Source organism: Paralichthys olivaceus, chromosome 1 (assembly GCF_024713975.1).
Source record: "Paralichthys olivaceus isolate ysfri-2021 chromosome 1, ASM2471397v2, whole genome shotgun sequence".
Taxonomy (NCBI): Eukaryota; Metazoa; Chordata; class Actinopteri; order Pleuronectiformes; family Paralichthyidae; genus Paralichthys; species Paralichthys olivaceus.
In genome coordinates, this window is record NC_091093.1 from 17,741,192 (window position 1) to 17,761,332 (window position 20,141).

At 42.0% G+C, this 20,141-nt stretch overlaps 1 protein-coding gene across 5 annotated transcripts in view; it reads left to right on the forward strand.

The window, feature by feature from the left end:
- zfhx3b (zinc finger homeobox 3b) overlaps positions 1–20,141 on the forward strand; it is a 324,823-nt gene that overhangs the window by 74,586 nt on the left and 230,096 nt on the right. The window lies entirely within an intron of this gene.

A 20,141-nucleotide genomic window follows, 5' to 3' on the forward strand; every position in this document is an offset into this window, starting at 1 on the left:
CTGTGTCCAGGAGGCATCTAGACTCATTTCTTTTCTACCCTTTACATTGCACCTCATCATATACTCCCCCCCACCTCGACAATGCTGTGGAGAATAAATCGACCATATTTCAGTGCTGATGCTCTCTGCCCATTCCCAGTCCTTCAGAGGGGAGGGCAGCAGACCTGGCAGTTTGTTGTTTTTATTTAATGCACTCCTACTTCCATGTCATATTTTCTCTCTTTAATTGATGCCCATGCCAGTGCACCATTGAGAGGATGCTTTCTCCAAACAGGCCCTTATCTTGGTCTAATAGGCCTGGCACTCCTCTGAGGCCTTCAGCTGTGTCAGGCCACTGCTGCCTCGATGCGCCTCCAGTTTCAACTGTTGCCGTGTTGCCCATTAGTTCTCTCTCCAGGCCTCGCTATTCCCCGTGCTCATCCCTCTGCCCCGCCACCACCCCTCCCCGAGCCTCCCAGCCCCACAGCCTCCCCAGTCCTATCGTTCACCTCCGCCTGCTCTGCTCCCTCCTCATGTTTCATCAGCTTTAATGTGAGCATGCTTTCACAGTAAACATTTTTCTTCTCATTTTTCTCTGCAGTTCCCCTCCGCAGGTCTAGTCCTGTCCCTGTAATTTGTGTGTTTTCCTGGTACTTTAGTCCGAGTGCCACCCATCACATCCTGCCCCCTACAGGAGGTCTCTCTGATAAAGCCAGTGTGTATGGGGTGCATGATTGCAACCTACATTTAGGTTGTATGATATTTGTATTTATATGATCCTTTTTCTGTATAGCATGTAGGTGTGTGCACTTAAGTATGAAATTGATTACCACCATTTGTGCACATTAGAGAGAAAGGTAGACAGTGAAATCTAAAGTGTTCTATGTATGCTGTGGGACTCGTAGGCCATCTTGGAATCAGAGCCTCTGTGCGCATTGATAGATTGGCAAAGCAGTTTGTTCTACCAAATTTAACAATGATATATCATTATCACAACTTTGGGGGAAATCTATAAAATCAATAGGCCTGCCGGTGGAGCAGGATTAGTATTACTAACACGCTGAGAGATTGTTAAAGTGCCCGAGTATGGATCCCAGTAGTGGCTTGGATCAATGGCATTTGTGGACACTAAGCTCAATAACAAGCCATCCAAGAACTGGTTAGAAGAAGAAAGAAATAGATGTGAAAAGCAAATTTGCTGGTAGAGAAGCTAATATCCTGTGCTCGCCTGGCTGAACATGAGCTGTGTAGCTGCTGGCGGGTGAAGAGGGAGTAGAGGGCAGGAGAGGAATAGATTTTACTGCTGAAATGATACAGATACAAATGTAGCTGTCATTATTGATATTCTTCCATCATTGATATTGGCAGACTGGGATGAAGAATGTAAAATACATTGATCTAAGAGGGTGGGGAAAATGTATTGAGTGATACAATTTGATTTAGATATTGAGTGTTTTCAAAATCACAACAAATGCGAAATAAGTTATTGAGAAAAGTGTATAACAAATATGTTTGAAATTTTCTTTTTTGGGGGATGTTTCTCCTTCAGGTGTGAATAATGACTGACATCCCTGTTTGGACAGGGCAGAGGGAGATGTAGAGCTCTATTTGCATGGTTTGCTGCATGGTGCAACAGCGAGAGGTGAGGCAAAGCCAGCGTAATTGGATCTGTAGAAGTCAAATTTCCTGTTTAGCGCTCCAGTCTTGAGAAGATGACAGGGTGTTGTTTTTGTAAAGGATGGGGATGTCTGGCCATAAGGACAGTGTTGTTTCATGAAAGCAAAGGAAAAACACATTTTCCTGAACAGTGAACAAAAGAGAAACAGTGTCCAGTTAGTACTCACTTAACTGAAACTCATGATCAACGCCTTACAAGTCTGAAAACTAAGACTGAAACCAAGATACAAATCTTGTATCGCGATACAGTTTGTACCCTGATATCTGAGATATGTGCAGCAGGTGCAGCCTGTTTGAGCTCTCATTACTTAACTAATGTAACAAAGCAAATGTTTCATGAGACAAATTTAACAACACACTGTGATGAATATATAATATAGATTTAAGAAATCACACCTGCAGTAAAAGTTCAATAGTTCAATCAAAGTCATCAGTGTGTGGAGTTTATTTATTTCATATCAATCTGTCAATGTGTTAGAATATCAGTTTGAATTAATGCTTCATATTGACCAGACGATTTCCAGCAGCGCTTGCTGAGCTTGAGGGAATTTTTCCTGTAATGTTAGTTCTTTATAAAACATGTCATTTTCAGGAATCTCCCTTGAATCTGTTGACAAAGAAACCCCAATTGATGTCCCAACCCCAGAAAGAGGAGCTTAAATTATTTGTAGGGACTGTACTTCGACTAAGGTGACAAGGGACACAATAGTTGTGTCTCAATTCAGGGTCTGCATCCTTAGGAGGCTGCATTTGAAGATTGATTGCATCACAGCTGCGTGACTAGGCTGTCCCATTTCATAAGCTTCTTCAACAAATGTCTCAGGGTGCTGCACAAAGGTCCAAGATCTTAAGAAAAACTAAATCCAACTTGTTCCTTCAACAGTGGTCAACAAATGTGTCCTTTTGACCCAGAATTCAGAATTAAGGGCTCAAATGAGTGGAACCTACCTGACCGAACCTATCAAGTACACATGTTAAAAAAACAACAAGCATTAAAAGGCTCTCATTATGTCCAACTTCAGCTCTTTTGCTATAGACAGTAATAAGAGAGGGATGAGCTGGTGACGCCTATCATGGAAACACTGTGTTGACCTGACGATCTCATTTCATTTCAGCCTTAGTGGTCTACGAAGACCGCCTCTTGTGGACCATGTCCAGTGACACATATTAATTTGAGGGTTTATTGTTCATTAAAGTGAAAAATTGCATTTATAAACCTCATGGGTCTCATGTGATGTCTTTTCTGGCAGTAAACCTCCATTATTTCAATCTTTACTCGTGTGTGTTTGTGTTGAAAACATTGTGACACACAAACTATAGTTTTTATTTGCAGGCTCACTCTGTTTTCTTAATCTGCTAAAACACGCACAAATAAACAGGACATTTTCTCTCTTTCAGTGAATCTGATTGCTTATGTGCTGTTGCTCTGTGATTGTACATTCTATAGTGGCTTGACTCTGGCTCCACAAGTGACTGTTTGCAAGCAGGGGAAAGGCAGCGAGTGAACTGTGGTCAAACACCATCACTTCCCTAAGAACACAAGTGGGCCACCTATACAAAGGGCTGATGATAACAGCAAGACAACAGCCCAACTTATTGGTTTTGGAGAAAATACAAAGGAGAGAGACTGGTTGATTGAGTGGAGGGTGGGGGGAGAAGAGATTGTTCTTGTAGGCACAAAATAAGGGCAGGTACAAAAGGGAAGGGACAAGGTAAAAGGCAGATGAGATATTGTGCCAATGGGTGAGATGTATGGAAAAGGACTTCTTTACCTTTACTTTCACAGAGACGAGAGATAGATGGAGGGAAACGCCAACAGGCCGTAATTAAACAGCCTAATGAGTTTGTGGCTCTTTTGAGGACTGTTTTAAACGGCGCCTTGGTTTTGTGGTGGAAAATCTTCTCTTTCAGATATGTCAAAGAAGTTTCTGACAGAGCAGTTATCACAGCATGTCAAATTGCTCCAGCTCAAGAAATAATTTGGACTTTTTTTTCCTCTTTTCACAGAGTGCTGCGAAACAAAAGCCACCCCTGCACACCCCCTCTCTAATTTGCCTTGGCAGGGTCCCTCTGGGTGGGGGGTCTGCATGGACAGAGAGGGCTTTGCCAAAGGATTATAGGATGAGAGGGGGTGAGATGAGTGAGTGTTCTTGTGTTTGTGTGCGTGTGCGCAGGAGGTGTGTACATCTGTGTGTGTGATGGGCATGGGGGTGTGGTGGCGGTAGGGGGTTCGGGGGCTTGCGAGCAATTTTACCCAAAATGCTGCAATTGTCCTCAAGATTGAACAGTGCAGAGTGGTGACGCTCATTTTCCAGTCTATTCATTATCTCCTCTGTATTTACTTATCTTTGTCTCACAAGGAAAAAAAAAATCAGTGTTAAAAGGGGCCCTTTCATGTGGAGCATTTTTTTTAAAGAGCTTTATACTCTGACATGGTTGAGTTAAACTAAACTGTAGTTATGTTATGAAAGCAGTATGAATAGCAAATTAGCAATTTCTGCTTTTCAGCGGTATTATAAACTGTATTAGATCTCTGATTTCTTCAAATTACGTTTCCCTGCAGTCTGGCATAATGCCTTTTTTTGGCTGAAAATCCCAATTTTGTGGTGTCAAATTAGCTCCGAGAAAATTACACCATTATTGTGCGACAGAACTGATTATATAGTGTTTTTACAACCTGTGCCATAAGAGTTTATGATTTTATTTCTCTTTGAAAATAAATCCCCTCATGAATGATTCATCCTTGGCGAGAGATCATCTGACAAGGAATAATAAACCGGGACTAGCTGAGTTGTATTTACATTCAAATAAATGCAGACAAAGGAAGTTCATATGAAAAGATATTTCTTCTGTGTTTGCAACACAATAAAACATAGTTGTCATTGTCCCTCTCAATGACTGTCAAAGCTGATTTACAGGTTTGTTTTTCTAGCATCTAAGAGTTTGATACAACATCACCATCACAGATTCGCAGAGTTTTTTTCCCCCCTCCATGCGTCACTTTACTATACATGTAGAAACCATGTCTCTCTGAGTCTGGGTGGTGAAAAGTGCTTATTTTGTGCTGCTGCTTAAAGTGTCAACTGCTGTCACACTTGTGAAACTGTTGCCAAATGATGTGATAAAAGCAGATCATTAATAATTACTTATTTGTACAATGTAAAATGGACAAAAAAATCTACATACGTAGGAGTTTCATTTCGTCGAATTAATGTCTCATGCTGATCGGGCAGTTTAAGATTCATTGATTAAGAATAACCTCGGAATCACTGATTAACTCTGTGTGCACAGTAGATCTGATTGATTATCATTTCCTGTGTGGTGACATGGTGACATAGCTCACTGGGTACAGGCTTCAATTTCAAAGGTTGTGATAACGTGGTTGGACGACCCTGATAAAGTAACACTGCTGCACCACAGATACAGTAAAGTCTGTGATAGAAATGGCTTGAAGAAACACCTCCTCAGGGCGCACCTACAGCTCCTCAAGAAAAAAAAGTCATAAAAAGAATTTTCAAACAATAGTTTTTTTTCTCTCCCTTCCAACTTAATTACTGATATTTCTCTGTAATAGGTGCCTAATCTGAGGAAGATGATTAGTTGGGATATTGAAGTGGGCCTCCAGGGGACTCAGGTCTGATGGATCAGAAGCACGGAGATGAGGGGAGACACCATCTTTTCAAATTATTCTGGGGGGCCAGTGCTCCCAAGCAGCTTATGCAGCTAAGGCCTGGTAATTAAATTATAATTTAACCTGCTGAGGGTGGGGTGGCAGGATTGGACCAGGCTGGGGGTGGAATGGCACTGACAGGATTTACACTTAATGAAATAATAAAGCAACACCAGGAAGGTAGAAAGGCAGTGAAGAAACAGACACGCCGTCCTTTGGTTCTCTGTTTATCCACTTTTCAGTGTTCGGCGAAGGTTCAAAGCCAACGGCTCTCTCTCTCCCTCCCCTTCCCTTCTTCTCTCATTCTCCAGTTCTATTGCTATGTTCTGCCTTTGAATGCAAGTTAGTAGTATAGTTAGTGGCAGTGCATTACAGTCAATGGAATCTTATTTTAGCCCTTTTATTTCTACCTGTTTGGATTTTTTGTTCTGTTACTCATTTGTGTGTGTGTATATACTTAATAGTTGTGTGCCTGTAGCAGTCTTTGTTGTCTTCTCAAGTTCGATGAATGACGTGCTGTTTAATGTGTTTGTTAATCTTAAATCCTATCCATTAAATATCTGCACATAGACACTGTCAAATCTAATATGATATTGTTTGTTTTACTCTGCTGCATTTGGCTCAGGGGTTATGTTTCCTCTTGTGCATTCTAATTCACTGTTGATTCATTAATTGTCCTTGTGAGGAACCTTAAAGTGCATGGAGCCTAATTGAGAACTGTAAAAGTAAATAGCTCCCACAAAATATCTGACTCATAAACATAAATATTGCAAAAATATAGTGGCTTTATTAAAATATTATAGAAAGCTTTGCTTTCATTTAAATGATTGTGTGCTGGCTGGTGTTGTGCTCAGGTAATTATGTTTTGCATCCTAACATAACGTGTCATCTTTAATTTCCCCTAGTGCCTATTTCCACCAGTTTACTCATCAGCGTGTTGATTCCCACTTTATTGATCATTACATGCAGGCAGAATGCAGCTCACTCACCATCAGGCAGTCAGCTCCATGTATCACTGTAAATTACTACTTAAATCCATAGTATTTTACATGAAACACGAGAAGACAGAAAGTGAATGAAATGGGAAGCGAGTGAGAAACAGATCTCCTCTTCCTCTATCTCCGCAGCTGTTAAGATGGATGCCTCACAGTGGAGGAAGAACCACGCAGTGCTCCTATAGCCCTGCATTGCCGCAAGCTCATTACAACCCTCCCCACTGAAACTGCTCCCGCCCTCGCCTGCCCCAGTCTCACCATCCACCCGAGCCTAAATCTGCCTCCGCCCCAGCTTCAGCCCGCGATCCAGCCCCAGCCCGCGATCCAGCCCCAGCCAGCTAGACAGACAGGCCCAGTTAGCAGTCCCTGTAAGCAAGGAAAGAAAGCCGAGCAGAGAGGTAAAATGACTGGACCGCAAATGACAGGTGTAGTTAAAATAGTGAGGCGCAGAAAGGCTTGAGGACAGAGAGCCGGGGCGGCACTGTAATAAGCAGGATGAAGGAGCTCAAGCATTGCCTGAGTTTTCCTCTCTCTTCCACTAACATCCTTCCTCAGGCAAACAAAGAGAAAATAAGAGAAAGTTAACTTTCTGCTTTAGACACTTCCTCCCTTCATTCAGTTATTTCTCTCACGTCAGTGCTGTCTTGCTCCGCTTCCTGTAAGAACGCTAATGAAGCATTATGGACATAATGCAGGATATTTCTGAGATTTTATACCCTGCTGTGTGACAGAGCTACTTGAATTGTAAATGGACAAAGGGAGGCCATTTTGTTTGGTACCCTTCGGACTCATTTAGATGGACACAGGAGGGATTTGCCTCCACTGCTGATCTGCATCTATTTTCTATGCCTTTCATCCATTTTCTATGTGGCCTTTTTATCACCACCTCTCCATCAGATCCCGTCCCGCCTCATGTTTAATGTAATCAGTTTTTGGCAGCATCTCTATGCTGGGCTGGGACGTGGAAAGGGGGGGCTGAGGGATGAAAAGAATGGAAGTGTGTAATCACCAGTCGGAGAGCGAGGGGACAGGGACCAACTCTGCCTGTCTATTGGTTCACACAAAGCATATAACTAAAACTCAGTGTCTTATCAGCATAAAATGTGAAGTTGTTGATTATTAATTAAAAAAGACAATATGCAAAAATAAAAACAGGTTGACGCCAATAGCTGAATAAAAGTGCTGCAGAAAGACTCATGCCAGCTGAGGTGAATAAAAACTAGAAGTCTTATTTTAACAATGGAAGCATGGCACAAGTGAATTCGGAATGTTTACAAATCTTCGAGTTCAACAGCAGAAAAATTGGTTGCGGAGTTGTATTTATTGTTTTCCCCGAAATTCCTTCCTTTAATTACGGGTGTGTTGTTCGGTGTAACGTGGAATAAACCAATCATCTCTCTGTACCTTTTAAAAACCAGGTGGGACCTTGGCAGATTACTTTTATAAGAGCACATTTGCCAGGTAGTAATAGCGGAAGCTTCACTGAGGAAACTTAAAGGAAATGAGGAAATTAAATCGCAGTTCATCCAGTAGTTATCATAAAGTCACTAATGACCACAAATATCAGCCTCATGGTGGTGCAAAAGGAACAGTTTGGGGATCTACCTCTGGGGACCATGAACATCTGCACGACATTTCATGGCGATGGTTCCCACATGCTGACAAAATGATTTTGTTGACATAAGTAGAATTATGCCTCTTGTCTGGATCTGACATAACATCTGGCACATACTCCTGTAACTCTACTGTTTTAAAGCTGCTTAAGATAAAAATAATTATGTAGTCATGTAGTGATTGTGGTAATTACTTTTACCTACATTTTAATGAATTGGTGCATTTGTTTACATGCTATCGTCCTCTGAGCATCCTATTGCCATTAAAAATGACTGTGTTCTCCCTCATCCTCCTCTTCCTCATCTCGCTTTCCATCCCTAACTCCTTATTCCGCTTTCTATCTGATTGGTATTAACAGGATTATCAATGCTGCTGCCATAATTAGAAGTAATGCACCACAATTACTGATATAGATCAGGGGGATTACACTTCATAATGTGGCGCTCGCTTCCAGGCAATAAATCTAATGCATTTTGATCATGTGTGCTGGTTATCTACATGTCTGTATTTATAAAACACTCTGCTAATATATCCACGACTTGGTATGGTAAATGATAATTGCTGGCCCTCGACTCGCCTTAAACCTGCCAGATATTGTACAAATGAGTGAATGAGTCTTCCCTCTAGAATCTGAGTCCAATTTGAGGTGATGCCAGCGTCTTTATAGCACTAAAATATTTTGCCACGTTTAATACTGCATTTCATCTTTATTGAGCCGTATTTTCAAAGGGGAGTGTCAGAAGAGATTGGAAAAGCTTGAAGCTAATATTTGACATTAACTCCCAGTGTGTCACACCACATCATATAGACCAAAGTCCACTGAGCTGCAGAATGTTCCCACAATCCAAAATATAAGTGTAACATGTTCATCTCCAGTCTATGTTAACCTGCATCGCTGTGAGGCCCACTGGTGCAGCAGCTCCCATCTACGAACTCACTGACATACAGAGCGACTGAAGGGTATAGCCATCTGGGGGGGAGCTAAATTTAGCAAATCCCTGTGCAGAGGAGGAACATCTGTCTTTATCAGCAGTGGTTAACTTGCTACAGGAAACCCAGCACATGTAATTCATGCAATATTTAGATGAGAGGGTCAGAGTGCTCCTGTGGGGAATGGAGGCAGTTTCTGTCGCGCAGTCTGCATGATTGACCTGGGCCTGGTCTGTGGAGAGAGGTGCCAGCTCTGATCTTTTTAAAGGACAAGATGACACACGGGAATGTCATTCTTTAACTCCCCCATCTGCTGATGTTGTGCCTCGGCCTGAAAAAGCAATAACACAGCAAGACGTCATATTAGACTTTAGAAGCTAAATGATGGCGATAGTTAGCGATGTTTAGATAAGGATCAGCTGTGATCCTTATCGTGATGTGCATTTTACGGATGGCATATTCCAGTGGTCGTTAGAAGCAAGTTTATTTGCTCAATTTTTAGATGCTTTGATATTTTAACAATTTTTTTCATTTGATGCTTTTGCTTCTCTACTTTTCAGCGTTCTCATTCTGCAGATTCAGCTTTTAAGACACACAAAATATGGAGAATAATCTACCCGACAGTGTGTAAAGCTGTTAAAATTAGCTCCACATCAGCCAGACACATTTAATTCTGCTCACATGTTAATGCACTAGGGATGATGATGATGATGATGATGATAATGATAAATTTTGCCATGTCAGACTCTTCATTCTGCCAAAGCAAGGAGGATAGAAGAGATGTAGTTAATATCTGATAAGGCTAATATGAACAAGTGTTCCTTTATAATAGAAATATGAATTATGTGTGGATATTTTTATAGAATAAAGTCACTAGATTGTTTAGTTTAAATTTCCATTCAGATGTTATGTGCTGCAGTGATGAATAAAAAAGTAAAAGCATCAACACTGTCTGGAATCAAAGAATCTGGAAGCTCTAATAGTTCTGATGTATTTATTTACTGTGATAATGTCCATCACAGTTTTATAGATCAGTGGAATCAATTTGCTATCTGTTGCTCTTTATCATTATTATTCACAATACTCTAAATCTCTTGTGTTCCTGTCAGGATCCTGTATAATGATGGCTCTAGTTTTCCAGTATTCAGATGCGTTAGTAGTTGGGCAGGTTTTGATCTGTTATCTGGAACGTAACCTGCTCCTGAGCAGGTGCAGCATCAGTTACTGTGGTTTTAGTTTGGATTCCACTTGCACTGGTCATGGATGCTGCAACACTGCAGACGTTCACCCTGGCGCCCAAGGCTCCAGCGTTTGCCTGCAGTTGACCTGTTTTTGCTAGAGCTCCTAAGAGAAGCATAAGCGAGGAGATATAAAACTACACAGAGATGGTTTTTGGGTGATAAAACCACAAGTACATCTTCAAAACTTCAAATGAAACACAGCTAAAGTGTAAAACATGGGACCTACAGCTATATCTAGCTGTATTTTTACATTGTGATGTTGCTCCTGAAGTGAAAGACCACTGTAGAGATGTTACAGTGTGGACTTTTTCCCACCGGGTGATAATCTTGTGACAACACCAGTGTTACTGATTGCACCGAACATTTTACAAGAAAAGACGTGGCAGCTCAATATCTGTGAAGCACTTACTTTGATCTTTAACATTAGATTTCGCTGCGGGCAGCCTCACTCTTGTGGTGCTTGTGTGGATTTGAAGCGTTACCTCGAGATGCTGCCACCTTTATCACACAAAGTTTGCCTCGGGTTCCCTTTTAGCATTCAGGTTAAATATTGCCAAATAGACACTTTTGCGTTTCGTTTTGACACTAAACCCTCTCCGCCTTGTCGGTCAATTCTCCTCCCAACACGTGATCAGACTGCTGCTTCACGGGGCGATGCTGTCAGTTTTTTTATAATTGTTGTAAATTTTGATAATTTTTCATTTGGTTAATGTGGTCACTACCACTAAAAAAAGGTTTTATGCCTCTTCAAAAAAGTAAATTGACGATGGGGCCAGTGGGAATGTCATGTTATCTGTGTTTGTCTGTCAAGACCTGGTGAAGGCCTCAGAGAAGAGAAAAGCAACGTTAGAATAGTTTGTTAGCTGCAACGTGAATATATGATAACAATGGCCAAACAGAGGGAGATCTAGTTCTCTGAACTAACCAAGTACTTTATGTCATTTGTTAGTAGGAACTTGAAATCCTATTACTTTTACCTGGAGCATTAGTCAATATTGTGAATTTAATAGCGGATCATTCATTCTGCGCTGTGGAAACACATGATCTGTTTATAGTTTGGGTAAACCAGGCGTTTATTAGAATGACATATGTGACTATGAATGAATCACATATATCACATGTGTAAAGAACATTAACACATTTTAACAAATTATTTCTGAAATTGTTTTGCTTCTTTGGGGAAGTACAATGCAGCTGTTAGTTACTTCTAAGAAATCATTTTTAATGGAGTGTGTGTGTGTGTGTGTGTGTGTGTGTGTGTGTGTGTGTGTGTATGTGTGTGTGTGTGTGTGTGTGTGTGTGTGTGTGTGTTAGTTCACAGCAGTGGTTTTGAGTAATTTGTAGTTGAGATCAAAACAAAGGTTGAGTTTGAACATGGGCGCTCATGAAATAATTTAGTAAGGACATCAACATTTTAACGTGACTGGCCGGGGTCAGAGACTGCTCTTAAAATTCACAAAATAACTTCCTTCTGTTGAGTAGATGAACTTTGGCAGCATTTGTCTCGATGTGTCCATGTTAAATTTAAATATAATTTGGCTTTAAAGTAAAGCCACAATCACTCTTATGTTAACTGCAGTGAATAACTGGAAACCTTTAGAAGCTTCCCAGCTGTGATCATCATCAAACAACTTCCTGTGCAAATCTTCCACCTTCACTTTACTTTAATTTCTCCCTGTCTCATTCTGTTGCCGGCTCTTAATGTCTCTGCTCGAGTACATCCTCAAAGTCAATCGATTATCTGGATCAGGTCTTTGCTCTCATCTGACGCGTTGTGTCTCCTTGGCTTTCTGACCTGGGCCAACCCCCGCCTCGCCCTGTGGCTCCTTCCGAACTTTGATGGCAGCATCCATATCCATGTCACCGGTCTGACACTGTCTGTCCTGCATCAATAAACATTTGGGGAGGGCAGATTTTTTGAGGCTGAATAATTTATAGTGCATGATTAGAAACTCTATCCTGAGTGGAGGATCCAGTTGCTTGTATGTTTGTCTTGGATCTTTACAATAAAACATGACCCAGTCTGATTAGAAAGTCCACTGCCACCGAGAGCTTGTTGGGTGTGTGTAAGTGTACGCTTGTCCGTGTGGGTGTGTGTGTGTGTGTGTGTGTGTGTGTGAGAGAGAGAGAGAGGGAGAGAAAAATTGGAGATAAGGTTTAGCTTTTCTCTGAAGTGGCTTTGGATGAGCAGACATAGTAAGGAAAACTATTACGACTTTGCATTTTCATTTTATCCCTTGTGTGTTTCTAACACAGTCACATTCAGAAAACTAGCAATGTTAGAGAAATGTTATCGGTAGTGTTGTGTGTGAAATCGTCACACTGTAGAGAATCAGATCTGTTTGATTTCATGAATGAAACATTGGAGATGAATATTACTTCTTAAAAAACAGGAACATTATAACCTAATAACACAAATACAAACGTTGTATGACAAATAAAACATGCGTGTGAGATTGCTAAATTGACCAAATTTAATTGATATGTAAGCTTCATGTCAACAATTAGTATTGCAGCATGCAAATGTGTAGTTGTGTTGTGTGTGTGTATTTTACTGCAGATGGCCGTGCAGTGAGGCAAGGCAGTTTTATCTATAAAGCACATTTCATACACGTAAGTAGATTCAAGATGTTAAAAACACCACAGACAAAAGATTAACTCAATTCAAAGTCAAAAGACACAATTAAAAGCAATTTAGTTGAAATAATGAGAGAAAGAGAAAAAGATTTTAAAAAGTAGGTAAGGTAAGTAAAAACGATAAATCTATAGCATTCTCACTCACCAGTTTAAGTTGTTGTCTTTGTTTAAAATGTACATTTACACCAAAACAATTGTAGCTTTTTAACGATCCAGGCACTGTCTGGAGCCTATTTATCCATCAATATCTGAAGGACACTCAACTTACACTCCAGAAGTGATGCGTTCTTCAGATGCCATCAGCCTATCACTTTTACAAATTGCTGAGGAATATTCTGGCTGATTAAAAATCCTAAAACCTTTCAGCGACTGTCAGCTGATGGAGGCAGATATGAGGCAGCCGTCTGGAAGGCACTGTTGTCCTTCGCTGGGGCCTGCTCCTCTTTGTGTTTGAGAGGGGCAGCGGGGAGAGAGCGCATCATGAACTTCTCATCATACAGTAGCTGGGAGTGTGTGTTTGGGGTGGGGAGGGGGTGTTATGTTCATTAGCACAGTCAAAATGCCTGGAGGCATAAGCAGAGCAGAAGTGAGTGAGGGGGAGCGGGGAGGGAGGGGGTGGCTTGTATGGAAATTGACCAGTGTGCTATAACTGTTCGTCGGGTGTAGGCCTTTGAAGTGAGCTGTTCAACACTACAGCCCGCCTTGTTCTTGATAATTGCCTAAACGATCTCCATGGAGCGCAGGGCTGTGTTACAACTGAACTAATCCAGGGGCAACCCGCTGATTTGACAGAGAGCTCTTCGCTCCGTCAGTCCCCCCCACCCACCCTCGCCCAAACAACAGCCTATCTTCTATTCTGTTACGTCTGTTTATTAGACTAACACAGCAGGGGGTGTCATGGTAGCGATGTGGGTTCTGGAGGCACGAGCGGTGGGGTGGGGGGTGGGGGGGTCTGTTTGTTGTAGGGATGATGGCCTCTGCGCTCCTCAAGCTTAGCCACACGCTTAACCCGCACTCCTTGACATCATACCCTCTGCTCGCCCCCATTGATATGTAAATGTGCAGCAGCCCCGTTTGCAAATGAGGGAGGAATAATTAGTCAAGAGCACTTAGCAACAACAACAATAATACACGCGTCTGATCCAGGCTGAGCTGCTCGCTCTTTGTCATTTGATCTCCTCCTGGCAATCAGACAAGCCCCCCTCCCTCACCCCCATCCCAACACTGGTGGGTCTTGGGGCATCCACAACAAGTACAGTGTTTGGCCTTTTGGAGCCTCACCAGGGTTTAGGGAGCCAGTGGAGCAGAGGCCAAGCAGAGCCCTAGGCCAGGAGCACGGCGCACAGCGCAGCCTGGGTTGCAGACCTCTCTGGTATGCAGGGAGGTCAGAGCACAGAGGGAACCAGAGAGGAAGTAATGTGGATACACTGAGACCTGAGCTTTACTGGTCCTGGAGGAAGAAAGAACACCGTCGCACACATGTCCATGAAAAAGGCATGGCTCAACTGGGGAAAAAAAAAAAAAATCAAAGCTCAGCTTTCAGCGAGGAAAGTACTGTGTTATGTTTACATTTGTTTGTCGGAGCAAAAGAGCAAAAGCATAAGAGAAGATGAGCGAGACAGAAAGATGATAAAAAACAAAATGGCTGGCGGGAGGGAGAGAAAAAAGTATATACAGCATCCATTTCGGGAACAGGACTCAGTACATTGACTGGGAAAAATAGATTATGATGTCCCATTTACATACAGTGCTTCAAAGAGGTGGGTGTCATGTTAGTGCTCCGGTGCCAGGCGTAATGAAGAGCCCCCCTCCCACCGTCCCAGGACAGGCCCAGTGGCAGGGTATCAGGTAGACTAAGGTCCCATATAAAAGCGGCCCCTATGAATTATAAATCATAGGCCACTGGAGCCACAGCCTGTGGGATACAGAGGGGGTAAGAGGGACTATATTCCCGGAACAAAGGAGAGCGGCGGGAGGGGGTGTAAGGTGGAGAGGTGGTGGGGTTACAGTGTCATGCAGTAAAAGTTAAAGGACAGTTTGATGGTGTGCCATCACTGTCATTGTGTCATCACTCTCTATCTGTGTTAACGATGTTATGATGTTAAGTATTTTAATAAGTCCCGCATTAATTTTTAACTTGTCTCATAGGGAGTCAATATGAAATGTTTTCTGAATATTTCCTGCACCATTCTACACACACACACACACACACACACACACACACACACACACACACACACACACACGTTCTACTTTCCTCTTGTGTTCGTGTGAAAAGATTTCTGAACCAGCTGGACTTCTCTGGTCCTCCCGTTGGTCAGTGGGTTTTAGGCTTGGTTCAGTCAGAGGTGATTGAACAGAAATATTGTTTTTTTTCCCTCCCTCTTTTTTAGGGTAGGGGGGGCTATGCTGATGAAAGGTTGATTGATATGGTGTCAGGCGCTCTGTGATGGATTAAATTGTGTGTGCAGACGTTGTGGCCCTGGCCAGTCATGGCTGTTGCTGCCTTTTCCGCCAGCCACTGCTGCGGCAGCTTTAAGAAAATTTGATTTTCGCTGCTCAGAAACATACGGCAGCCCCCTTTCTCTCCGCTGCCTGACTTCCATTTAGTTTGAGAGTGCACAAGTGATTCTTTATTGGATGAAATCTGCGCCGGATTGGATAAAGTGTTAGAGCGCTGAGCCATCTATCACTATCACCGCCCCAGCTCCAGTTTCATTTTAAAAGAAAAGAATGAAAGCTGAAAAAACAGAAAAGAAAAAGAAGAAAAACAGACAGCCATAGGATGTTGGAGATTTGAAAATTAACTGTGGCAAGGAAAAAAAAGATCTATCCTCCAACCACTAAGCCTGTTTCCTCTGTTGGAGGATACCAAGCTTTTCTCTGTAAAGATGCCTCCATGAGTCACTAGTCTCTCAAGCTGTGTTGTCTCTCTGCTCTCATAATGTCTGCTGACTGGCCTGAGCCCACACCTGCTCACACAATGCTCAATGCATTTGTTTAGTTCGTTTTACCAAGCGCTTGATTTGTTTTCTCCTTGTATGATCCTCAACATAACTCCACCATGTTGTGTTACTGTACAGACGTGTATTATTTTGTTTTCACGCATTGAGAAGAAGTTAACATGTGACATTTATTATAACTGCACGAAATGAACAAAGGACTTAAAGTGAACTGACAAATTGTGGCATTCTCCTCGTGATGACATTTGACTTGCTATACAAGCCAAAGCCTTATGTACTTCCTGATTAGTTTTGTCATTTCTAAATCAATTGTTTAAGCAATCTTTTTTTAATTTGTAATTATAGCTATCTGATATGTACAGTTTTAAAAAGTAATTGAAAACAAAGATGGCATTTTGGATCATTTTATTCCATCCATCTTTTAAATCTTCATTTCCCTGCTGGTGTTTAACTTATCTTAACAAAGCAAGTATAATATATTATCATAGCCTTTACATACAGTGGTTCTTTTGCATATAGAAATATATAATAAAAACATATTATTAATTAAGTAAATATGTATTGTGGATTTGAAATATAGGTAAATCAGAAAGTTTGTTGCTTCACAACTAAACCTCCCGTCAGACATTTTGCTTTACTCACAAATAACCAATCCATCCATCCATCCATCCATCTATCCATCTATCCCAGCTTTTACAAATCTTGTCTAACTGCATCCTCAGTCCGTCCCAGCTCGGCCTAACATGGCTCAGTGTAGATCAGTGAATTAGTCAGACTTGTTTGTTTGCTCACATGTGGCCATCTCTCTTCCATTCATTTTTAAACACAATCCCTTATGTTCCCCTGTCTGTCCATTAGTGCTGTATAAAGCAAATGGCCATGAATATACCTTAGGGCGATGCAGACAAGAGATGTGGAAGGAACGAATGCTGGAATGAAGGAAGGAACAAGGGGAGGGAAGAAACCACGAGTAGAATAAAGAGCTGGGGGAAAAAAGTGGCAAAAATTGTCCAACTCCTATGTATTTCATTTTGTCTTACATAATTAATTTTGAAATGCATCTTGTATGATGTAAATCTGCTCAGAGGCACCCTCTATCTCAAGCCTTACCCTTAAATGTCTCTGTGGTTGGATTGTCCTGAGGCAGTTTGGACCCACCAGTCCCCCCACCACACCCCCTCCAACCTTAATAAATCATTATGGAGCAGAACCGCACTTATCAAGCCGGTCAGAGACCTCTAATGAGCGCAGGGAGCACGAATCCTCACAGCCCCGGAAATATTTTATTAAGAGCACATTTAAACACACACTGCTCTGACCGCATTGGTGAGCCCCCTGTATCACATCTGCATCAGAAATCGCAGGCCTGAGATGATCCGTGTGTGAGACCCTCACATTGTTTAAACTGCCCGCTGTGATGCAGCTAACTCTTGTCCACTGGCCAACGCTGAGTGCCCTCTGTGGAGCAGTTGTATAATTTCCTGGATCCCGAAGGCCCCTGTGGGGCGTTATGACCTTTGCTCCTATGCTCTAGTTATGATGGCCCTTCAGAGAAGAGCACATACTCGCAAGTCAGACTCAGTTCATCTCCATGAAGAAACGTCTTCTGCTTCTCTGTGTGCATTGTGTGATTTATCTGTGGAATTGAATGTAGGCAGATTTATGAGCATCTAAATGCTTCTTTGAGTCAAAAATACATTTTTACAAGTTTTTGTATTTAGTTTCTGTGTATTTTAAATGAAATGACCCTCTGATTGCATTGTTTTTTTGAATTAAATATCATGTCAATCAAACAGCTCTTTTCTCTGTATAGCAGGTTGAATAAATTGGTGAGGTGATAGTTTTTACAGAGAAAACTCTCAGTTTTCAACATCATTTGTTCTGTATGAGGGCTTTGTCAAAGGGACAGTGTTGTGATGGACAGGATTGTCAGCTTTTAATGTGAGAGTGAATATAGTATTGTTGCACCATTGAAAATTTCCACATGTATTTTTTTGTAATGAATTAATGCAATGAGGTAAAATGAGAAATAGAAAGAGATCATATCACAGGTTAAGGCCAGTGTCAGACAGACTGTCATCAAAGAAATGCTCCGGCTCTTAGCCATGAATCCACTATTCAGAAACCCCTGACCTGGGATAATGGCAAGTACATTGTTAATGCATCATTTTTTTAATAAGTTTGAAAATTGCTCAGACCACTGAACAAAGTCAGAATGAGCAAGGACTCACTGACAGTAATAATAAAAGGTAAGAAACTCTTTCTTTTACATTCCTTTTATGTTTCCAACATCCAAGACTGAAGAAAAGTAGTAAGAAAAAAATCATTATGTGGTTGTTTCATCTGACTCTTTTCCTCCCCAGCCCAGAAAGACTGGGCTGATTAAAGATGACTAAAACCTAAACCCAACCAAGCTGCGTTCCTCTTCTCTTTCCTCCTCTCTTCAACTTTTATTTTTAATGGAAAATATGCCCCAAGCTCGTTTACTCAGGAACAGAGGGATATAAATGTTTTAAAATTTTACCAAAAAAGAAAAAAGAGAGGGAGGAAAATGGAATGGAAGGAGGAAAGGATAGGTAATATGAGAAAGATTTTAATCTTAATAATTCATAAAGCAGTCCTTCAATCCCCCTTTTTTCTCTCTGCTGACTGGTGTTTGATGAAGACACAGGCTTTCTCTCTGCTTAGCTCCAGCAAGGTAAATGTTGTGTGTTGTAGATAGGCCTCAGATAAGGCCAATGTATGAGACACTTACCAGGGGGAGAGGGAAAACGGCATTACAGGCAGAATATGAGGGAGGAGAACAGAGCAGGGCCGGACCTAAAACAAGGTTAGGTCGGCAGGAAGGGCCCTTAGGGAAGCTTGGCCTTGACAGGAAGTCTGACTGCACAGTGATTGTAGCACCAATAGGTCACATGGTTGGTGAAAGGGGGGGACATCAGTACTTAAAGCCCAGAGAAGCAACGTTTGCTTATGTGGAAATTCATTAGAAAGTGACCGGACATCAAAATGTCACATGGCTTTGTTGGTATGCCATTGCATTTTTTTTAATCTGAATATGTGGCAGGAATGTTATTGTCATTATTTTAAAGATGTGTAGAATCTCATATGTAGGCATCTCTCCCAGGTATTGCTTTTATTGCAGTAACAGCTTGCTACACAGGAAGGATCCTGCGTATTGTATGTATTTTGTGCACAAATTGTATATTTGAGAGTGTGCATGAGAGAGAGAGGGAGAGATGAGGAGGAAGGAAGAGGGCTTTGCTGCTCTGAGGTGCAGCCCTCTGATCTCCTTTTAAGTTGTGGCCCAGCATGCTCAGCAACATAGGCCAGTCAGACCTGCAGCCCCCCCAGGGTTCAAGCTCCGCTCAAAGGATTCTCCTCTCTGAGGCTCCTCTGCATAACCGCCAGGCCGCGGCTTCTTTCCACCTCAGCGATCACACGTGCGCACTTCCCGACCACGACACGCGTGTTGACACTGTGTTTGAGGAAGTGTTCTGTGATAATGTCCCAGTATTGATCAGCTATCTGTGATGATAGCTCTACGGAAAAGAGGCCTGAATTCAATCAGGAATGGTCGTTGATACCAGAAAGGCAGCTCAGCCTGCAGATTGCCACGGCGGGGGTGAGGTGGAGAAGAGAGGGGGGTGAGGTTGTTGGGGTCCAGGGTTCATCAAAGGTGAGGGGTCCTCCCTCCCATCTGTAGTCCTGGGAGTCAGGTTCAGCCAGAGGGTCTGTGGGGGACTGGAGGTCTGGACGCCATGTCCATCTGGATCAATTTGCATACAGGGGCCAGCTGACTGAGACGGCCCCTCCTGCTTAGTGACAGGAAGAGATGGCTGGAGGGGACGCTTGATTTTTGGAAATGTGATTTTTCTAAGCAGTGGAGAGCCGAAGTGCTCGACTATATATTCGCTTAATGCAATGCAAATTGATTTTCAACATCACCATCGATGCTTATATCTGACTGGGTCATGTTTATTTTACTTACAGTATGTCTGTGATGGGAGGATGCGGTCAGCAATTATTATATTAAAAAAGAAATTGACATTGAAATTAAATTACAGTAAACCTTGAACTTGGCAATGTGTACACACATTTTTAAGTGGTGAACGTATTTTTAAAAAGCACATTTCAATTTATGTGTCTTATAATTTTTTGCTCTTAGGGTGGATGCTGGCAGTTGCCTTGTTTGCTTGTAGATGTCATGCATTTCTGATCGTGTGTGTGTGTGTGTGTGTGTGTGTGTGTGTGTGTGTGTGTGTGTGTTTAAGGCATTCATGAGATTAGTGTGAACCTTGTCCTCCCTGAAGGTGCAGAGGCCAGGCACACTGCCGCCGCTCATATGCATCTCTTTTATTGTCTATTGTGCATAATCACAGTCCTCTCGCTTCCCGGTGCCAGACTTTTGACCCTTTTTATGTTGCTGTCCATT